The following is a 14524-nucleotide window of genomic DNA, read 5'->3' as shown; positions in this document are numbered from 1 at the left end:
TAAGAGTACTTTGTACATAAAGTGTTGGTTGTCTTGCTACAGTCCAGGAGATGTTTCTCATACCAGAGGACACAATACTGAAAGTCACAGATAACCACGGTGTAGAAGTGGATGACGATGTCTTTCCAGAACTTGCAGCCAGAGAAATCTGTTTTGTCATCTATACTGATGATGGTAGGGCATTAAATCATTTCTAAGTTTGCAATAAAAAAATATGGTATTTGCATTTTACCCCAGAGACAGCTGGCTGGGTTGTTATTCTGTCTTGAGAATAACAAGAATCTTAATAAATATACAATTGTTCCCTCGTGAACTAAGTATGGGTTGTATTTCAGAACTTCCACTAGCTGAGTCCTCCTCAAACTCTGCTGACTGCTCAGACAAGACAGAATATGTGACTCTTGGTAAGTAGTGCAGTATAAGGTGATCATGTTTTTTTCTTCAACCCAGTACTGCAGCCATGAAAGATTTATGGTATCTGTTCTAAGCCTTTGTGTGCATTACTCTGTTTTGTGATTTTCAGATCTATCTGTTGTGCAGCAAGGGGGTGAAATACCATCTTCTCCAAGTCTGACAGATACTGCATCTGTCTCAAGTAGTCTTAGCAGCGACACAAGTGATCTGGGATGTAAAAGAAGTGAATCTTTGGACAGCAACTATGCAAGAAATGTAATTATAAATTTCAGTATATACATAAAATGCTTACATGACAAATGCATTTTGCAAATAATAATACTTATAGTTAAAATGAAAAATAAGTTATCTAAAAATTTTGAAATTTATTTTGTATTTTTTTCCATTCATAATTTATGTTTTTTTAGACTGTGGAGCAAATTCTGACCTCAAAGCCAGCAGGAATGACTGTGATTAAAGAGTATGAAGAAACTGGGAGTTTGAAAGATTCCACCAGGCGATTAATGGTGAACATCATTGTTGCACACATGCGTGAAAAAGAAGGGTAAGAACACAGAATAAGACATGACTTTCTAAATTTTTAAAGGACACAGCAACCCTTAGTAATGATGTTTGTTTTGCTCTTTTTTTCCTTCTGTAGGAGTCGTGTTAGTAAAGCAACAAAGGAGTTTCATGCACTCATGGATATGTAAGTTTGCACAGCTTTTCATGTGTAAAATAATGATTTTGTGCACAAGCACTAAAAGTATAACAGATGTGCATGACTTTTTTTTTAACACACAATGTTTATTTTTTTCTTTTAACTAGGAACACTTTTACGACATACAGAGCAACAAAGGCTTTCTTGAGTGGCGTTTAAAGACTGTGCAACGTCAGTCCAGAACAGCCTCTTCATCCCTCAAGAAAGTGGTGCTTAAAGGAGGTCCCACATCCTCAAGACCCACTGTAGTTACCACAGGGGACCAGCAAACAGGAGATGACTGTATGGAAGCCATATCTCTTCTCAACCACACAACAGACCGTGACTTAGTCTTCCACAAGATGAGAGATACCTTCCAATACCGTCAGCAAATACTGCACAATCCACAGCACTCAGCTGATGTACTACAAATCTTTCCTCGCTTCTTGGATATTAGACTGGTAAGCATTAAAAATTAATTTGTAAAAGTTGTATTAAAATGTTATTAGATGGCTAAATTAGTTTTCCTTCCCTTTTTAATTAGATTTTGCAAGACTTTTCACTAATGTTTGGAGAAGAGACTGCATCAAGGTTCCTGCGAAAATGGAACACCAGTTTTAAAGACAAAGTCACCCAGGAGGCCAAAAACCTAAAGGAGACTTCACTTCTAAAGCGACATCTGAGATCTGCTCTGAATGAAGGATCTGATACCACTGATGATCCAGGTACATCAAATGTTGTGGAGCAGTGTATCGTGTTGGACTGTTTGTTTGTGCAGGCACCCAAGAAAACTCACCACTTTTTAGCAAAATAGCCTCAATCATTTTGCACAATGATCAAGTTGTTTTTGCTTTGATTGAGCATGAAACTTTTTTTCATGACCATTTTCATGTTTATCAAGTGAGTGAATGCATACCTAGGAAGATACTGGTTATAGAAAGGGAGCAGCTAAGACATTTTTTAGTGTTTTGATGCCCAAATGTCATATGGGTGGGATTCCCAATTTTATGTTGTATCAGAAAATTTTATTATTTGAATGGCATTCATGTGAAGTTGTTCTTTCCTGATTTTATGCACTTCAGCAGGACTAAATGGAAAAGTTTACCTTAGCACAATATTGCACTAGATAGACATGGCTGTTATGTTTTTATTTTCTGACAATCTAATGCAGCATTTATGTTATTGACTTTATACAACTTAAATTTCCCTGTTGTGAGCTTGAAGATGTTTGAATGTAAATGATTTGTTTTGAATAAAAATATCAAAACAGTGCATTGTGCAGCACTAATTTTTACATAAAAATATGACTAATATAAAATTGTTAACTGTAAAAAAGGGTTGAATGAAATCTATTTTGTGTTCCTCCTAACACTGGCAGTGAGTAAATATTGAAATTAACTCAGTTTTAGTGTTGCATATACTCTATATTGGTGTAGAACTTTAACACCTGAGGAGTAAAATTTTAACTCAGAAAAAGGGGTTCAAGATCAACTCCAAAATAATAGTTATTTTTACTCATCTCTGGAGTCTATGTGATGGTCACACATGTACACTAAAATTGAGTTGTTGTTGACTCACAGGGAGTTTATTCCAAAAGGCAAAATTTGCTGTGTACAGGTGAATGAAAAAGCAGATAAGCAACAGGTGTGGCAGCTGAGGAGCAGGTGAAAGAAGCTCCTCCCAGAGGCCTAACCTGCCCAACCCAACCTAGACTAATTTGATTCAATATCAATTCAGTCATATTTATGTAGCACCGAATCACAACAGTCGCCTCAAGGTGCTGTATAATGTAAGATTAAGACCCTAAAAAAGAGTCTATTCCAGCTGTCATAGGGCGAGAGGCAGGGTACACCCTGTACAGGTTGCCAGCCTTTTGCAGGGCTAACAAAGAGAGACAGACAACCATTCATATCTATGGGCAGTTTAGAGTGGCCAGTTAACCTAACCCCAGTAAGTGCATGTCTTTGGACTGTGGGAGTCACTTTGCTATTTGAGCTTGTCCTTCATAGTCTGCAATAGCAAAAGGATATTACAAAATGAAATAATCAACTCAAGCTCTCCCAACATGTATCAGATGATCATTACACTTGCTCACTCCACTATCACAAAAAAACGAAAAGCAAACTTTAACTATGTTTAAAAAGCCGGTATAAGAAATGGATTGTTGCCCCAGAAATGGCAGACAAAGGAGGCCTTCATCTCGCTCATGCAAGACAAACAGAATAAACACATGGCCCCATAACTGCACTTTTGTTGCAACATAACAATAACAAACATAACAATAAAAAGAATCACACTAGTAACAACTTTCAGATTTTGACTAAATTAAACCTGATTAAACCATAAAACAATGAAAGTACATGAACACACGTACATGCACAAGTACAAAGGAGTGGGCCGCAAAAGTTCCCATAACTTAAACTGTTAAGTTATTCTCTGCTTCATCTAAATACCAATATTACTGGAGACCAGAGTTATGTGGGATTCAGCATGCAGGGTCAGAATTCAGTGAAGAGTCACAGGACAGAAGTAAAGCTTAGGTGCAACACTCACAGCTTTGAACCATCCATCCAAGGCAATTAGTTTTTAGCTCAAGCAAAGATGCTGAACAACCTAGTATTAGAAATGAACATAGGGATTCCTATGTTCATTTTTCAGTTTGAATTTTCCTTTCTGGTCAGTGTCTTCTTTCCTCACACCCTTGTTCTTCCATTCACTCATTCCGTAGACTCCTTTTCCCATTTTGAATTCTTTCGTTGCTCCATTTACTCGTATTATCTAGGAGTCTTGTGAGAGTCTGAATTAGCCACATACTGCACCAGAAATCCCTCTGACAAGAGTGTGACATGTCACCCTGTGATTATCCTTTCACGATTATGGCAACTGGGGCTTAATGTTTCTTTGGAAATAGCCATAAATATCCTCAGTTCACTGCATCTATAATAAGTCTTACCCAAACACCAAAAGTTCTCAAGTACTGGTACAGACACTATTCTATTTTTCTTTGCAGCTATTATTTGTGTGATAACATTCACCTCAAGGCACACAAAATGGTGTTTTGATGAAGCAGTGAGAGCACAGATCAGTCCTTCACAGGACAGCACAAAATATTAGGGACAATACCCTTTCATAAGGCTGTTGGCAAGCAGTAAATCCTTCAGTCAAATGAAGGTTAGACACATTACAGCATTCATAAGAAAACATTTGCTTGCTCTCCCTAGCTGCAATGCACAAACAGCATCTAAGCAAAGTATGGAGACAAATATAATAATAGGATGTCACTGTTACAGAAAGACATTGCTGCACAGACTTGGAGTTTCTAGTGTTGAAATGCAGGCCATTCCACCTCAGTCGTGAGTACAGCACATTGTTTGTTTTAGCTGTGTACACCTATGCAGTGGCTAATGCAAAGCTAGCCATGAGCCGGCTGAATGAGGCAGTCAGCAAACATCAGAACAGACTACCAGACAGCTTCATCATTGTAGCAGGGGACTTTAATCAAGCGGGAAAGAGCTAGATATAAACATAAACATATTCACAAATATTTATATATATATATATGCAGGCGGTGCGGGTTTGCGTCCCGGCCCGGCGCCGATTTGCCCGTGTGTCTTCCCCTGTATCTTTCCCCCATTTCCTGTCTCTCTCCACTGTCACGAAAAGCCGCTGTCGCCAAAAATGGAAAAAAAAAAAAAAGTACTGTCTTTTTCTGACATATATCTGGATTGTTCCAAATGGGTGTCAGTTTACATGAGATAAGTGAAGACTTGGCTATTTTTAAAATTCCCACCAGGCTGTCAGAGAGGTGTTTATGTTAAGGCTTTTAAAGCAGTTATGACGCTTTTTTCATTACTGGAGTTAATGAAAGGTAGAGCCAAGATTTTCACTTTTCCATACAGTACCTGTCTAAAAAGCTTTATTTTGAGCCATCTTAAAACATACTGTAATCTATTGGCTAAGAAATAATGATAAAAGTTTGGCAGTTCAATACCACCATTGTGTTTGGGGTTTTGTAGACTCTTTAAACTTATTCTTGATGTTTTATTCTTCCATAAACATTTTAAAATGTTTGAGTCTAGGGACCTAAACCAAGAAACAGATGGTTTGTTAGGGATCAGTGAGAACAGATAATTGATTTTAGGCAGAATCATCATTTTTACTGTGGCAGCTCTCCCCATGAGTGATACAGGTAGAGAGTTCCAATGTGTGAGATAATCCTCTATTGTTTTAGTAGAGGAATATGATTCAACTGTACCAGGTCTGACAGCCTGGCAGAAAAATTTATACCTAAATATCTAATGTTACCCGACTGTAGTGAGGTAGTGGTGGTATTCTGATAGTTACAATTCAAAGGTAAAACTGTTGATTTACTCCAGTTGATGAAGTATAGTATGATATAAATGAGAACTTATCTATGAATGTTATCATCTTCAGAAGAGAGGTTGGTGGGTTCCCAAGGAAAAGTAATACATTATCAGCATAACGGATTATCTTATGGTCTGTATTTTCAGTTTGAATTCCTTTAATATCTACATTTTGTCAGATTGCTGCTGCTAGTGGCTCAGTGAAAATGACAAAAAGTGAGGGAGAGAGTGGGCAGGGCTGCCTGGTGCCCCTCTGCAAACTGAAGCTTTGGGAAATGAGATCATTTGTCCTAACATGTGCATTTGAAGAGCTGTATAGTCTTCTGATCCAGTTTATGAACCAAATCCAAATTTGTGTAGAACTGCTAACAGAAATTTCTAATTTACCCGATCAAATGCCTTCTCTGCATCTCTGCAGAGACAACTGTGCTTTCTAATTTGTTAATGGAACAACAGTGTATTATATTTATTAGTCAGCATGTATTATTGGCTGAGTGCCGACCCTTGATAAAACCTGTTTGGTTCGGATGTATAATGGATGGAGTGACTTTTTCTAATCTTCTTGCAACGGCTTTGCAAATAATTTTAAGGTCTACATTAATAAGAGAGATTGGGTGATAGCTGGATGGAAGTGTGGGGTCTTTGCCTGGTTTAAGAAGCAGGCTAATGTTGGCGGAGTTTATATTTCGAGATAGTGTTTGATCACTCTGAATTTGAGTCACCATTTTGAAAAAGTTGGTTCTAGCTCAGACCAAAATTATTCTTCATAAAAATCTCCTGAAAAACCATCTGGGCCTGGGGCTTTATTATTTGGGAGATGCTGTAGGGCTTAATAAAATTCAGACATTGAAAGAGGTGAATCCAGAGCTGCAGCCTGTTCATCATTTATTTTTGATAGATTTAAATTGTCAAGAAATTCTTCAATGGCAGTATCAGATGAATTAATCTATGATGAATATAAAGCTTCATAAAAGGCTTTAAAGGATTTATTTATTTGTTGTGGGTCATGAGTAATGTTACCAGTCGAGTCTTTAATAGAATAAATAGCTGTTTTTTTTCTTTATTTAGTATTTTATTTATTTAGGAATTTTCCAGATTCATTTCCATGTTCAAAGTTTTCCAAATGCAGCCTCTGCAACAGAAATTGTGTCTTCTTATCAGTTATTTCATTTAACTCCAGTTTCAGTTTCCTCAGGTTGTTAATTATATGTTCTTGTGGTGAAGCAGCACAGGCAGTTTCTAGAGATTTAATTTTTTGTTCTAATTCTAACACAAATGTGTTTTCTTTGTTTGGCGAGCAGTAAGATATTATTTTGCCCTGCATTACTGCCTTGCCCTGCATTACTGCCTTGCCCTGCATTACTGCCTTTCCTGCTTCCCAAAGAACACAGGTAGATCATTATGTTCTAAATATGTTGACCACTCCTTTTTGAAATAATTAATAAAATCTTGTTCTTTAAGTAATGATATATTAAATCTCCAGTTCCTGATTGGTGGTGTGACTCTTTTCTGTGTCACAGTGATAGACACCAGTGCATGGTCACTGATAGTGATAGTGATAGGGTGGATCTCAGTTTCTGTGATATCCATCATCATGGAGCTGCTAACTAAAAAGTAGTCTAAGCGGGAGTGAGAGTGGTGTACTGGTGAGAAAAAAGTATAATCTCTCAGAGTGGGGTGATGTGAATGCCAAGCATCACAAAGACCAAAATCCTTCATGTACTGTTTAAGAATGTCTGCAGACTGCCAGTTCCTCTGACTCACTGCTGTACTGAGCCTGTCAATGTCTGCATTAAGTACCAGGTTGAAGTCTCCTCCTATTATAAGTGTGGTGTCAGAGTGATCACAGAGTGAGGTGAAGAAAGCATGAAAGAAGGAGGGGTCATCAACATTTGGTCCATATATGCTAGCAATACATAAATCTATATTCTGAATAGATAAATTAAGTATTATAAATCTACCTTCAGGGTCTGATGTAGTGTTTCTAATGGTGAAGTTTATCTTTCTGTTAATCAATATGGCTACACCTCTTTGTTTGGAGTGGTAACAGGCTGAGTACGTGTGAGGGAACTGTGGAGAGGAGAGAGTGTGTGCGCAGATGTTTTGGACATGTGTCTCCTGTAAGAACACAACATCAGACTGTAAATCACTTAACTGATTAATAATTTTTAGTCTCTTTTCCATCAAACCAACTCTGCGCACATCCCATGAGACCAACCTTCAGTGTGCTCATGTTTAGACTGGTGAAGTATTAGATTACATCAGCTTGGTTCAACAACACTGTCTGCGCCCTGCTGAAGGCCAGGAACGCAGCACTGCGATCAGGTGACAAGGAGGCCTATAGGAGATCCAGAGCAGATCTGAGAAGGGGTTTTGCTGTTCCCAAAAAAACATATAAAATAAAAAAGATAAGAAATCCCTTTATTAGTCCCACAATAGGGAAATTAAGTGTAGCAGCAGCAAAGATATTGTACAGAGGATAAACAGTATCTATGACAGCAACACAAGAGTGTCATCTCCAGCACCCCTCACCCACAGTCAACATCCCTCAGGCTTCATTTACCCGAGAAAGTTTTCAGATGAAAATGATAAAGTTTTGATGCGTTTTGGCCTGAAAATGATACTTTTTGAAAACGAGCTCCAGAGTGGAGCGTTTTCCAAACACTGTGGTCTCCATTTCCGTGTAAATGCTATTTTTTGAAAACAGAGGTACTGGCACATGCACACTATTGTTACGGCTCCTATATCCACACTGCCAACTTGTGGCCTGGCAACAGGAACTGCAGCGTTTTCAATGTCTTGCGTTTCCGTGTAAACAGAGATCATTTTTGAAATGTTTCCATCTGATCGTGCTACCTTTTGAAAACAAAAATGGCAAAATGACACTGTTTCCACTGAAAATGCTCTCATGTAAAAGGGGCCTCACACACCTCCAACCCCCTTCATGAAGAGGGTCATCCAATGGTATTGCATCAGTACCAGGTTAAGCAAGCTTTGCCTAACATTAATAACAGCAAGACAACTGGTCCAGATGGAGTCCCAGGAGGTGCACTAAAGGCTTGTGCACAGCAACTTGTTTTCACTGACATTCAACAGGTCACTGAAGGAGGCTGCAGTTCCCACCTGCTTGAAGTCTGCGACCATCATCCCAATACCAAAGCACGCAGCAGTCACATGCTTGAATGATTATCGGCCGGTTGCATTAACCGATAATCATAAAATGCTTTGAGCGACTGTTGGGACTTGTTTTTACTCAAATAATAATTCAGCAGCTGGCTCAAAATGCTGAAGGGCATAGGGAATTAAAAACTATTGTTTGACTTAAATAATGATTGAACTAAATAACTATGCAGTCTCTGAAGCAGTGGGTTAAAGAATTCAAATAAAGAGATAGAGACACCGAGAGCAGATAAAATGTGAAATCAGAGGTCAGAGTGTTCTCACAGCTATAAAAAGATGCATTAATCCCGGTGTTCAGCCGAGCCATCACGGCTTGGGAAAAATATGTCCTGTACAAGAACCTTGGTAAATTCAGACTTCAGTGATGCACTAATCTCAGCTGTCGTGACTGGGAAAATATGTTTGGTACGTAAATCCCTGATAAAATCGCTAAAACACTGCACGTATTAAAGTGAGAGGTGAACAGCAAACGTCACCCCCCTCCCACTGCTTCAGGAAAATGCAAAATAGCCACGTCCCAAGAGCGTGGTCTGCTCTGTAGGTGTTTTCCTTCCTGTTTAGGGTTTCTGGGCCGCTGATTGGATGTACCAAGAGGCTGAGACCAGCCTGTGCACCCACGAAGGGCTGGGCCAAAAGTTTATACCACAGTCCGCCCCCACCTGTTTTGTGCTGCCAATCAGACGAGCCGTGCCAAGGGGCTGGGACCAGCTCAAGGCACCAACAAGGGACGGCAAGGTTCTAAACCAAAGCCCGCCCCCACCTTTTTGAACCAATAGGGTTGTGAGTAGTAGTGAAATAAAATGTTAGAGGAAATGTTAGAGCTTAGAGGAAGCCGTCTTTTCTGGTGAGGTTGGTTGCAGGTAACTGCTTGCGGACTGCGATTTTCCGAGCTGAAAGGATCCATGTACATGTGGTTTTTCTGATTCTTCAATATATAAAATCTCTTGCACAAGGACTAAAGTGTTTATGACTCATTCCTTCACAAGCAAAAAACACGCACTAACACGACTGATAATGAATAGCATCAAGGCCTCCGTCCCTCCTGACCTGGACTTGTACCAGTTTGCCTATAACACCAACAGATGCACTGAGGACACATCTCACTCCTGCTCCATACTGCACTGACACACCTGCAGAACCCCAACACTTCTGTGAGGATACTGTTTGTTGATTTCAGCTCGGCCTTTAACACTGTCAACCCAAACAAGCTGGTTGACAAATTGCTGACACTGGGCCTGGACTAAGACCTCTGTAGCTGGATTAAGGATTTCCTCTCCAGCAGACCACCAGTGAGACTTGGAGACCTCTACTCATCTAACATCATCCTCAACACCGGCACCCCCCAAGGCTGTGTTCTCAGTCCACTCCTATACTCACTCTTTACACACGACTCATGACATTCATGACACAGACTACACATTCAAGTTTGTCTATGGTGGGGTTGATAACCAATAATGATGAGGCAGCCTACAGACAGGAGGTCCAGGCCCTCACATCCTGCTGCCAGAATAATGACTTGCTCCTCAACACTAACAAGACAAATGAGCTTGTCGTTGACTTCAGGAAACATAAAGACACAGTACAGTTGTTGGGGTGGTTGTAGTCTCTCACACAAGCGTCGTAGTATGAATGTGTGTGAATGTTAGTAAGCACTTAGCTTAGTTACTCATTGAAGTGCTGTATGAATAGGTAAATGTAAACGTGTTGTATAAGCGCTTTGAGTGCTCAGACAGAGTCGAAAAGTGCTATATAAGAACTAGTCCATTTACCATTTACATGCCAGTCTGGTGATTGCTGGGGAAAAGGTGGAACAGGTGGGGAGCATCAAGTACCTTGGTGTTCACCTCTCAAAGGATTTGACATGGGTAGTAAGCACCAGAGAAGTGGTGAAGAAGGCCCAGAAGAGACTCTTCTTCCGGCAGTCCCTCAAACGGGGCTCCCATGAAAACTCCTCACCAACTTCTACCAGTGTGCCATAGAAAGTGTCCTGAGCTATGGCTGCACAGTGTGGTTCTCCGCTGTACCTCAGAGGAGAGAAAAGACCTGCAGCAAATCGTTAAGAGTGCGTTGAAGCTCGTTGGTGCCCCTCTCCCATCCCTGGACCAAATTCACTCTGCTGAAAAAAATCCGGTCGGATTACGAACACCCTGGACAATATCTTCTTGGCACCCTCCCCTCTGGCAGGCTCAGGGTCATGAGGGCACGGACAGAAAAACTTAAACACAGCTTCTTTCACAGAGCCGTAAAAGATGCTGAAAGCCAAACACTTTGTTTCTCACTGAACTATGCACTTCACACCTTACCACATTCACACTTTATGGACATTTAGGCCTGTATTATCTTATTTTTGTTGCTATTTTTATTTATTTATATTTGTTGATATTGTCTTCTTTCTCATTTCTGTTTTTGTTTCTTGTTCTCACTCATATGCTGCTGTGAAAAGAAAGGGAGAGCTGTCAAACAGAATTTTGTTGCATGGAAATGTGCAATGACAATAAAAATTTCTAATTTTAATTTGGTCAATACTTAGTAAAATTGCCAGTATAGTTAAAATGAAAAATGTAATAAATGTGTGTAATCATGTATAATTTGTGTATATTGCTTGCTTATAATAGCAGTAACTTTGCTTATACAATTTTGCCTTTAAAGGAGGACTTGGAGGTTTATTGAGCCCTCTTAAAAATAATAAGATTGTCAGAAAACTTGCAGACACCTGACTTTAATTCCAAACAACCCAACAATGGGGGGGGGGGCTGTGTTTCAGGAGGCAGAGCAGGAAGGTTGGTGGTTCAATTTCTGGCTGGTCCCGTCGGCATGCCAAAGTATCCTTGGGCAAGATATTGAACCCTGAGTTGCTCCTGATGTATTCATTGGAGTGTGAATGTGTATGCAACTGTTTGACAGAAAGCACTTACATATAGGGGAAAAGTGCTCATGCAAAAGATGTCCCCTCATTTGATGTGTTGATTATGGTAATGGAGAAGACATTGGTCCAAAGACTCTCATAGGTGTGTAACTGGGTTGAGACCTGGTGGCAGTGAAGGGCTGTCTGTCCTGTGGATGGGGACATCAGGTTTGTGTGAAACGTGTGATCCTTCAGAGTTTCCGTAATGAGCCTTCCCTGGATACAAATCCTGTCAGTAAAATGCCCTGCAAATCTCATCACTTACATACTTACTGAAAAGTCTCATGGCCCGTGACTTGATATTTACTTCCAGTGTGGCCCATGTGGCCCAGTAAAACAAACAAACAAAATATAAATAACTAAAACAGGGGAAACTGTGTGGTAAGAGGCTGGAGTGGACTGGTTTAACTGGTCCAAGCTGAGCTTTTACCAAGCGCTGAATTTTGAACAATTATAAATTGGAGCTTCATTAAAAATGTAAGGATATTAGTCAGAGTACTGATACATACTGCTTCCCATGAGCAGTACTGGTATCAGTACTAAATTATGACAATTAACCCCGAGTAAATAAATTACTCAGAGAACTAAATCAAATAAATGCCCAAAATACAACAAAGGAATAAAAGAAGAAATTACCAAAGCAATAAAATCCTAATGTAACAAATTCTGTATTTGTTATAATTACTATTATTAAAATTAGAAGTATTATTATTACCTGCACCAAGGAGGGTGTGTTCTTGGTAGCATTTGTGTCCATTGTGTTATGAACTGGCTGCGGTAGAGCGTTCCAGAAATGGGGTGCTGTATGACAAAAGGCTCTAGACCCCATAGTTGCTAAGCGGACAGAAGGTATAGTGAGGAGCAGTGACGAAGAAGAACGAAGTGGGCGTGATGGAGTATAGGAATGGATTAGAGCAGCAATGTAGGGGGGAGCAAGGTTATGGAGAGATTTGAAGGTGAGAAGAAGAATCTTGTATTTGATACGGTAGTCGATTGGAAGCCAGTGTAGGTCCTGAAGGATAGGAGTGATGTGTTGAGTAGAGGAGGTTCGGGTAATGATACGTCCAGCAGAGTTTTGAACCATCTGGAGTTTACAGAGAAGTTTGAGTGGTAGACCATCGAGAAGTGAATTGCAGTAATCCAAACAAGAAGTGACAAGAGCGTGGACAAGAGTTGCAGTACTGGCAGGTGTAAGAGAGGGACGAAGACCTTTAATGTTGCATAAGTAAAAATAAGCAGACCGAGTGAGGTTTTTGACATGAGCCTCAAAAGAAAGAGTGCTATCGAGGATGACATCCAGACTCTAAACTTGGGAGGAAATGGGGACAGTGAAATTATCAATGGTGAGTGTGAAGTGATTGGATTTTGCAAGGGTAGATTTGGCACCAATCAGCAGGATTTCCGTTTTATCATTATTCAATTTGAGAAGATTGTCAGAAAACCATGATTTTATTTCAGAAAGACAGTCAGAAAGGGAGGACGGGGGGAGAAGAGCATTTGGTTTAGAAGAGAAATAGAGCTGGTTGTCATCGGCATAACAATGAAAATGGATGCCGTATTTCCTAAAAATATGTCCTAATGGTAGTAGGTAGATAACAAAGAGAAGAGGACTGAGGACAGAGCCCTGAGGAACACCAGAGGAGACTGGGGTGATGGATGACTTGGCAGTTTTGAGCTGAACATATTGGGTGCGTCCAGAGAGGTATGACTGAAACCAAAGAAAGGGAATACCTATAAAACCTAGTGAAGCTAATCTGTGAAGGAGGATTTAATGGGAAATAGTGTCGAAAGCCACACTAAGGTCGAGAAGAATGAGTATGGTTGAGACCAGAGTCAGCTGCCATTAGTAGGTCATTTGTGATTTTAACTAACGCAGACTCGGTGCTGTGTAGAGGACGACAACCAGACTGAAATTCCTCAAAAAGATTATTATTTGAGAGGTAATTGTAAACCTGGTTGGCTACAATTCATTCAAGAATTTTAGCAAGGAATGGAAGATTAGAGATGGGCTGAAAATTATTCAAATTACTAGGATCAGCCCCCTGCTTCTTTAACAATGGAGAAATAACAGCTGTTTTAAATGACAAAGGAACTTGACCAGAAGTAAGAGGTGCATGATATTTGTTATAAGTGGGGGCAGAGGTGACAAGCACATTTTGACCAGGTAGGTCGGCAGAGAGTTGGCAGGTGGAAGCTTTGGATTTCTGAATAATGAATCAGAATCAGAATCAGAATCTTTATTGTCATTGTACACAGAAGTTGCACAACGAAATTTAAAATGCATTCCTTTCTAGGTGCCTCAGACAATAAATAATAAAATAATAAAAATATGAGTGATAAAAATGATTACTAAAATACAGTGCACAATAGTAAATTAAGATGAATCTAGCCCTGATACACACACCAACGCACGCACACAGTCAGCACTACCACCCCACATCACTGTCCAAACCACACAGAGTTCAGTTCAATGATAGCCCTGGCATAAAAGCTGTTCCTCAGTCTGTTTGTTCTGGCCTTCATTGTCCTGAAACGTCTGCCTGATGGCAGTAGCTGAAACAAGGAGTGTCCAGGGTGTGAGGGGTCCTGGAGGATGTTCTGTGCCCTCCTCTGGCAGCGGGCATTGAACAGTTCCTGGAGGGAGGGCAGGGGACAGCCTATGATCTTTTGAGCCGTGTTGATGATTCGCTGGAGTGTTTTCCTGTCTGCTGCTGTGCAGCTGTTGAACCACACGCACAGACAGTAGGTCAGGATGCTCTCTACACAGCAACGGTAGAAGGACACCAGCAGATTCTGGGTCAGATAGTTGCTCCTAAGAACCCTCAGGAAATGCAGTCTCTGTTGGGCCTTCCTGTAAATGCTGGTCGTATTGATACTCCAGGTCAAATCATCCTGCAGATGTACTCCCAGGAACCTAAAATCTGAAACCAGCTCCACTTCATCCCCCTCGATGAACAGAGGTTGAATGACATGTGTTGTCCT

At 40.2% G+C, this 14524-nt stretch overlaps 1 long non-coding RNA gene across 1 annotated transcript; it reads left to right on the top strand.

Annotated features, from left to right (window-relative positions):
- Window positions 1-643: 643 nt before the first annotated feature.
- On the top strand, window positions 644-1106 carry LOC115776914 (uncharacterized). Its single transcript, XR_004019527.1, has 3 exons — window positions 644-669; window positions 822-958; window positions 1055-1106. It is a non-coding gene; the product is annotated as an uncharacterized LOC115776914 (long non-coding RNA).
- The last annotated feature ends 13418 nt before the right edge of the window (window positions 1107-14524 follow it).

The sequence above is a fragment of the Archocentrus centrarchus genome, unplaced genomic scaffold (assembly GCF_007364275.1).
Source record: "Archocentrus centrarchus isolate MPI-CPG fArcCen1 unplaced genomic scaffold, fArcCen1 scaffold_40_ctg1, whole genome shotgun sequence".
Lineage (NCBI taxonomy): Eukaryota > Metazoa > Chordata > Actinopteri > Cichliformes > Cichlidae > Archocentrus > Archocentrus centrarchus.
The sequence above is the reverse complement of the archived record's forward strand: the minus strand, read 5'-3'. Positions and strand labels throughout refer to the sequence as shown.